At 39.7% G+C, this 8,879-nt stretch overlaps 1 long non-coding RNA gene across 2 annotated transcripts; it reads left to right on the top strand.

The window, feature by feature from the left end:
• The first annotated feature begins 7,535 nt into the window (after positions 1-7,535).
• LOC101158940 lies at positions 7,536-8,514 on the top strand. 2 transcript variants are annotated; one of them, XR_177392.4, is made up of 3 exons: positions 7,536-7,579; positions 7,991-8,070; positions 8,149-8,514. It is a non-coding gene; the product is annotated as an uncharacterized LOC101158940 (long non-coding RNA). The 2 variants fall into 2 exon arrangements; XR_002873389.1 differs by having other exon boundaries at positions 7,550-8,070; positions 8,149-8,513.
• The last annotated feature ends 365 nt before the right edge of the window (positions 8,515-8,879 follow it).

The raw sequence follows: 8,879 nt of genomic DNA, 5'->3' as shown, positions 1-8,879 counted from the left end.
GGACACCCTGAACAAGTCGCCAGTTTGTTGCAGGGTAGAATGTCCTCACTCACACACCCATTCACTCCTGCACTCACACCTATGGTCAATTTAGAGTTGCCAATCAACCTATGAAGCATGTTTTTGGATGGTGGGTGGGAGGAAGCCGGAGACCCCGGAGAGAATCCACGCATGCACGGGGAGAACATGCAAACTCCACACAGAAAGGTCCCCCACTGATGTTCTGTTTTTCATGTCCCCCAGCCGGGACTTGAACCAGGGGCCTTCTTGCTGTGAGGCAAGAGCGCTAACCACTGCGCCACCGTGCAGCCCAAAACATCAAATGAATTGTTTAATAAGAGAAAATCAGTGAGCTGTTGGTAGACAACTTTTTCAAGGACTTTTCCTAAAAATGGCAGATTAGAGATAGGTCTGTAATTATTCAGTACAGTGGGATCAAGACCGCTTTTCTTCAGGAGAGGTTTAATAACTGCAGTTTTTAAGGCCTCGGGAAATATTCCAGATTGAAGAGACATGTTAACTATTTGAGTAATTGATGGCAACACACTGTTCAGGACAGACTTTAGAAATCTAGTGGGTAACACATCAAGGCAGAGTGTAGACGAGCTCAGACGGGTGATGGTCTCTTGGACAGTTTGGTCAGTGACAGGTATAAAGTGAGTCAGCTTAGAGTGAGTAGGTGGCCGTTCGATAGTTATATATGTTGTGGAGTTGATGGCTTTTTTAATGCCCTGAACCTTGTCATTAAAAAATACAGCAAACTGATTACATTTAGGTGTGCAAACCAGTTCTATTGGTAGCTGGGTTGGAGGGTTAGTTAATCTGTTTACTGTTCTGAACAGGACCCGAGAGTTGCTGCTACAACTTCCAATGATTTCAGAGAAGTACCTTTCCCTTGTTCTGCATAAGATCTGGTTGTAAGCGTACAACCCTCCCTTACACATGCTGAATTTGCTGAAAAACCTGTCTGTGTTTAGGCCTCCATGCAGTGGCATTTTGGAATTTGTGACCGTAGTTTTAACTCTCCTTTTTTAGTCCACTGGATGTGTGTTTACACTGTAGTGTGGCACTTAAAGATTTTCCTTGTTCAGGTTAGCTCACACCAGAATTCAGGTTAATTCTCACACCTGGCAATTATAGCCAGCCATCTGAGAACACAAGCTGATTTAAAACTCCACATTTGATCATGGACATAAAAATGTTTGCTGTATTTTGGTTTAAAGCTCCGTTATCTGTTTCCTGGTTGGATGACCAAAGCTGCTCATGAGTGTTTGCACATTCATTTTTCATTAACCTGGAACTTCAATGGAAATATGAGGGTGGCGTGTCAAAGGACAAAAACACACATATATACAGATAATTATACATTTTCTCCCGATTTATATATATATATATATATATATGTGTCTTTACATATTTATTCATTTATTGTATTTAATTTATTTATGTTTAGGACACCCCCACCCCTCGCGCGCTACCAAATCCCAGGCTTCTTGGTGGGGTGTTAGGTGCAAAGAGGGAGACTGGTCATGCTCCCAAACTTGTTACTATCACATAAAAAAACACACGGCCACGTTACTGTATTTCGCGTATTCACAATAACACCTAACTTTTTTGCAACTTGTTAAAAAAACAGACTTACATTTTGACAGAGCGCCGTGTACCTTTCAAAATCGCTTTGACATCAGTAAATACACAGAATTCCTTCACATCCTCCATACCCCAGATATATATATGCCCTAGATTATAAGACGCAATGTTGTTTAATTGAAAAAAAATAAGGCTTCAAAGTGTACCATTAGTGTGAAAAATACAGTAAACACCATTTCATTAGGAAATATTGACTGCTGCACACACCACCTATTGATATTGAATCAAATCCAAAGACTTTAAAAAAACATTTTAATTTGTTTTTTTTATATTTGAATCAGAAAGTTAGGGGCTAAAGAGCTGCATGCGGTCCTTCAAATGCCGGTTCCCGCCTGCCGTTCTACCACCACTAAAATGTATTAATGCGCAATAAATGTAGTTTATGGCCTTCAATTACTTGTGACTGGGGTTGAGGGCCCTCACCATGTAGGCTTAAAGGGGAATGAGAAAGGAAAGCACGACTAAAATCCTTCCTTTCTCAAAACGCCTGCATTGCATTATATAATATAAATCATCAGCAACACTTTTTTTTAAGACCAAAAACCTGCTGGTTTTGTGCTTTAACAATACAGTTTAATTTTCAGAGGTTTTGAAATACGGGGGGAAGCAAGGACCTAAATAAAACCATCACAAAATAAGTAACAAAAACCCCGTACGAAAACTGGAACACAAAGTGAGGTTAAAAAGACAGGATGTTTTGGACTGACAGTGGAAATGATGACATGGATATATCCAGCTACAACAGGAAGCAGACTAATACAGAGGGAATGCTGAAACAACCAGCAGCAGCTGTGGTCATTCTTACTGACCCCAGGTGGGAGCAATCAGCTGAACAAGGTGCAGAGCGAAGCACAGCAGGAGAACACAAACCCGCTAACAAGACCAACAGCAATGAAATGGCACCGCCAAAGCCAAAACACATGGGCATAATCACATGGCGAAAGTCTTTAAAGGACGTCAAAACTGACAGGTAACATGACATGAGGTGCTACACTCTGATAAATCACTCAAACTAATGAGACATGATGGATTACTGAGGTGCACTCCCCGGTTGAACTGAAAACCAGCAATCAAGTTACCGTATTTTCCTCACTGTAGGAACACTTGACAGGCTTTTTTATTTTATTTTTAATGATAGGGCGGTTTATAATCTGGAGCGCCTTGTATACAGATTAATTCTGGTTGTGCTTATTGCTATCAACGCAATTTTAAGAGTTACACAGAGTGCTAGCAAAATGCTTAAATTGATGTTTTTGTAAATACACTAACTCAGCTAATGTGTAGCGGTGTGCGACTGTTCTTAATTTGGTTGGGAGTTAGCGTTGTCACAGTAACGTTTTAGCTTTATCGGTCTGTTTTTTTTACATGTGGCAAAAAACATTGGAAGTCACAGGTATCGCGATGCGCTATTGAGGCTAACACTTGTAACGTGACTAACATGTAGCGTGTTACAAACAAGTTCTAGAGTTGCTGTGATTGCAGTTACTAAAGTCTGACTGACTGACTTACCATAGGTGTCACTTAATGCCCCTATGGGAGTTCGGTGTGACTGAAATATGACATATTTTCAAAAACTGTCCAATGCGCTGTGCAGTGCAGAAAATAGGTAGCTTAGTTATATAAATGATTGATCAGTTCTGCTTTGAAAGAATTCTACAAGAAAGCTAAACGGCCTGTTTTGTTTACTATCTTATTAAAAGAGAGGGTAAAAGAACAAAAGTTTAAAAAGGCTGATATTGTTTGCTCTGATTTCTATTTTCTTTTAGAAAAGTGGAAACGTTGATATTGGGCCACATGAGAAAAAAATACAACCTACATGTTTCCATTTTATTTATAATCTGATTGGGATGGAATAATTACTGCAGAATATTCAGCAATTTAAAGTTACGTGGATGCTGCTTATAAAGTAGTACTAATGGTGGACTTAGAAAATAACAATTTAAGTGATTTTTTTTTATACCAGTGCACCTTAAAAGTTGAATGAGGTTGAAGTTGGCATACAATTTCTTTGGGACAGATATGGGTTAAGAGAAAATCGATTTCACATTTTCATAAATACCACACCAAATCTAGAGGACAACTAAAGTTAGAAAAAAAGGGTGCACGCTTCAGCCTCACACAGAATGGTTCGTGAAAATATTGTGTGACAAACTCTTTGGTTAGCTGTTTGACATAAAAAAAGACTTCTTGCACATTGTCTTGTTTTATTTTCAAGCATTCATCCACATTTTTTCTTTGCGATTAAAAAACGCTTTTATGAGACTAGATTTAGACTTTGATTACTGAAGAAAGGCCTATTTTAGGCTCTTTAGGGGCTGAATTTGGCCTTTAATAAACGTCAAAGTCAAATCTATTAAGATATTATTATCAAAGAGATCTAATAAAAATTTTCTTGGGCCACTTATTCAAAATCAGATACTTAGATTGATCTGAATATATTAAATGTGCTCATGAGTCAAAATCAATTTGTAATGTGGAGATCAGGAAATTGCAGAAGAAAAACATCCGTTTCTTTCATGGACCATGTCATCATCCTAATATGTATGCCACATCTTCTAGACCATCTTCGAGTTCAAATTGGGATCATATTAAGGAAGAAAATTGTGCATAATTTGGACAAATTATTTTTTTTCTTACACCTTGGGAAAGAAGAAACATTTTAAAGCTGCTGTCAAATTTGGATCACAGCTGCTCATTTCTGAACACAGAATCCAAAAGGAAAAAAAAATCCCCACAAAATGTTGCTTGCATGAATGAATTAATGGTAAGAGGATTACGTTCAAAGTCGCTAACTGTAACTTTAACTGACATGGTATATTCAGCAAAATGTGGCTTACCTAACACATCTGCCAAATGATTCACTATCTGTTTCGAGAAGGTAAAAACTCTAAATTATTGAATAAGAGTTTATTTTAAAACTAATATGGATAACCAAAATCAAGCTTTCAAATGTTAAAAAGCAGCCCGGTGCTGTAAGTAAGTAAAAAAGTGGCAAATAAATAGAAAAATATCTGCTTCCTCTTGCTCCTAGAAACATCACAGTATTAAAGATCCACTGTGAAGAAAATGTTGGTTTTTGGTATTTTTAACATCTTGTGGCATTTTTCTGATGACGGAGGGTATACATAAAAAAAATTAGGCTTTTAACACTGGATTTCTGAGTATTTCTGTGAATCAGGAGCTGACAAAAAAAATTCTGTTTGTAAAAGAGTTGATTTGTGACGTCACAAATCAACTCTTTTACAAAAATCCAGTGGCTGGGCCACAAGCTCCCTGTTCCACTCTGCAACAGGGAGGTCAAAGGAGGGGTGGGGTTGCTCTAACTCTACCATCCAAAACTCAGAGGTGAAATTATAATGAACAACTGCCACTCTGCAGAAACTATGTCCTAGAAAACCGGTGAGTGCATGATAATCAGCCCCCTGTTTTATCAGATGACATGTTTTGTTAGTTGATTTTCCCATGAAATTTATGCTGTTTTGTGCTGGCCCAGGCTTCTCCCTGAAGTTCCACCCACTCACTCATGGTTTCTATGGAGCAGTGTATATCTGCCTTTACTAAGGCGCCTTACCTGTATGTAGTATTGGCTTGTTTTAGATGTTTCCCTCATTAGTGTTCCAGCATTTTGAGTTTTGGGTTTCAGAGTTCTACTTCTAGTTAGTGTCTTTTCCGCTTTTTTTTGTACTGCTTTTGGTGATGTTTTTTTTCCCTTCTTGTTTTCCAACTCTATTCATCCATTTTCTTCTGCTCATCCGGAAGCAGCAGTCTAAGTGATGCCCAGACTGTCCTCCTCCAGCCCCTTCAGGGGAGTCTGGAGGCGTTCCCAGGCCAGTCTCTAACTGCATGTCGGGGGGGGGGGGGGGGGGGGGGGGGGTCCCAGTGTCTCTGCCTGGTGGGACATGACCGGAAAAAAACTTCCCAAGGGAGGTGTCTTGGAGGCATCTGTACCAGCCACCTCAGCTGGCTCCTCTCAATGTGGAGGAGCAGCAATGACCTCCCTTAGGGGTAATGGGCCTCCTCACCCAATCTAGCCAACCTTGCTCCTCTGTGATCCACTACCTTAATGTGGTGGAGACATTTGGCCGCTAAGGTAGTGCTTGAAGCTAACTCCCTGAACTCTGCCGTGACAGAGTGTTCCAGGAAGGACAGGTCAAAGGTGACAAGCCAAACAAAGAGTGGTTCAGAATCCCCTTGTGACTGCACCACCAACAGGGTTTTATAACATAGCTGCACCACCAGGGCTGAATTTTGGATCCAGGCCTGGGGTTGGAGATTGCAGGTGAGCTGGGTTTTGGACCATGCCAGGCCCAGGCTGAAGGGATGATGTGGGATCACTCCATTGTAGGAATACCACCTGCTGGGAAGCTTAAAAGGGCCCAGTGCAATGCAGGTTGGGCATGACAGCCCATCATGAAGTACAACCCTATCACTTCGGGGTCAGTGGTGCTTCACTGAAAATAACGTGGACTCTGCTGCTTTTATGCTCACTCAGAAAAGATGAAAAAAGAAATACAAAAGAAATACAGTCAGCAAAACGCTAATCACACTGATAGAAAAAATATTATTCAGCTATAACCAAATAAATAAACTCTGATATCATTCAGAGACTCAACTTGGACTTGTAGAAAGTGTTTGCAAATATCTCTGCTTTGCATTCCTTGATGAGTCCCGGGGTCTGATTATGTCTTTCTTTGAAATTACTGAAGGCTCAAAGTGGTGTTTAGTCTTTTTTGGGTCGTATGCATTCATCAAAGAAAGGCTTGAGCCAAATTGGTCTTTCATCTTTGAACAAAATTAAAAAAGGAAAATGATAAAAGCAAACAAAGAGTTGTTTCTTGTTTCCCGTCTGTGGTCCTGAATCTGCTTTGCTGTTTGATGGTAGGACTCCTTTGTACCCCATCTGTGGGTTGACCCTAAACCTGACTGACACATCTAATGACGACTGTGATATTGTTGGAGGGATCCATAGGCAGGAGACTGTGGCTGGAAACTTAGACAACAAAGACAGGAAGTAAGACAAACCAAAACAGACAAAATCAGAAAAGAAAATGGAAATTCAACAACACAGGACGGCTTTATGGGCTGCAGGGTGACCTGGCATGCTCTGAAATGCCACAATGCACTCAACAGCAATGAACAAAGCAACAAAGACTACTGCAAAAACCATACAGATAGCTGGAAGACCGAAATTAAGACCAACCAAAAAAGAAACTTAAGGAATTTAACAGATTAAAAGACTATATGAACAAAAAGAATGAATGAGCTTCAAAGCATTGAGGGGATCAAATTACAGAATCAGAAACATCGGTGAAGGAAGATGGAACTTAAGAGGAAAAAAATGAATCGATCAAAAGTTAAACAAACCAAAAGATGAAACCAAAAGCTCAAATTCTTTGAGCACGCCGTTTGAAAACATGACAGCCAAAAATCATATTTTTGTCTTTCAGTCGAGGTTTATGTGGAAAAGATGCTTGAAACAAACAGCAAGATCTGGTTGGAAATAGAAATACAAATGTTCCTATCGTGTCAAATTAGCGCCTAAAGTATTGCGCATCAAAAACAGTAAAACCGCGCATCAAAACCCCAAATCTGCGAATCAAAATGCATAAATTGAGAACCAAAACCCACAATTTGCAACCAAAAGCTATAACCCAAAGCACAATCCTATTTCTCAGCTGGCGATTTGTTTTCTCGCCATTCCTGTTTTTGAGTTGCAGTTTTATTTTGAAATTGTCTTTTTGAGTTGCGCTTTTATTTTTTGAGTTGCGCTTTTATTTTTTGCGGTTTTGATTCTAAAACCTGTCGACACGTAAAAACAGCGACATGTCAGTCAAGGGGAGGGGAGGCGGGACATCCCTGAAATCCAGAAGCTCATTGGCTGCCGAATAACACCGAGTCTTACGTCAACAGACCAGTTTAGAATGTGCCGGTAAGTTTTTCATGTTTTTCAAATCTTTTACTATATTAAACGATCAAACTTGTACTTTATTTAACCAAAGGACACCAGCACAGTCAGATGAGAAGCTCCACCAGTAGCTGCTAGTGAAAAAAGATGTTGGAAATTTAGATGTTGCATGAAAAACTATCAGCATTGTTCTCTCGTGTTAGCATGCTAGCTAGCTCAATGCTAGCGGGGTATGTATGCGTCTGCACTATGCAGACTGGCAGACTTCTGGTTCAGTGAATCAGAGCAGAGTAAATTGTAGCAGACCAGCAAAAACGTGCTTTATTCCCCATAAAATTATTCCAGTATTAGACATCAATAGAATTATTAGTTTCTTTTTAATTAGGTGGTGGTTTTAAAATGGACTATTGCTGTATGTCTGTTGTTTTCTATAAGGGCCGTTGTTATGCATGCCATAACAAAAAAGGCAGGAATACTGAGGTAGCAACGAAGTGGATGTCCACAACTTCTTTAAGGTAAAGAAAACAATTTTAATCTTATTTTTTCTCTTCTTTTTTTGGTTAATTGACTTTGCTGGTTTTGTTTCTTTCCAGATGCAGGCTCCAAAGACGTCCCTGGTGTGATGCAAAGGCTGTCCAGCAGGCTCACAGACATCTCCTGTTAACTGAAAGAGAAGCATTTAAAATAGTTGTCCATTTTGACCATGATTGCATTGACAACATGCCCAGGCACACTGTCTGCTTCCCATTTCTCAGTGCCACCTGCACGAAAACAGTGACTTTTCCACCTCAAGTCTTTTGAGGAGTTTTAAAAACAGTTATTTTAATTTCTCTGAATTGTGGTTCAGAATTTCACAGAATCTAAAACACTTGACTCTGTGTTTCAAAGATCTTTGCAAAACCATCAGTCTTTTGTACAAAACACATTTAATGGTCAAAGATTAAAAAATGAAGCATTACAAAATACCAGTGGTGATTATTAGCCATTTCTTTTCTTAAGGGGTGCAGTATTTTTTAAGGCAGATGAGATCTGTTCACATTGTTAGTTTTTGTTACATCCTGCTGAGATGACATGCATAGATCAGTACATAAATGTTAATGTCTTGGCCATGGTTTTCCGATGTCCCACAAGGGTTGAACAATAGTGACAGGTCTGAGAGGAGAGAGGACAAGCCACAGAGGGAACAACAACTCCAACAGTTTCCAGGGGCCTGTTTCATAAGGAGGTTAAGTGTAAACTCTGAGTGTGTTAACCCTGAAATCAGGGAAACTCTGGGTTTTCCGTTTCAGAATGGGAGGTTTGTTAAACCAGAGAAAGCAGAGTA

The sequence above is a fragment of the Oryzias latipes genome, chromosome 6 (genome assembly GCF_002234675.1).
Source record: "Oryzias latipes chromosome 6, ASM223467v1".
Classification (NCBI taxonomy): domain Eukaryota; kingdom Metazoa; phylum Chordata; class Actinopteri; order Beloniformes; family Adrianichthyidae; genus Oryzias; species Oryzias latipes.
Note: the sequence above shows the minus strand (reverse complement) of the source record. Positions and strands in the feature narration are given on the sequence as shown.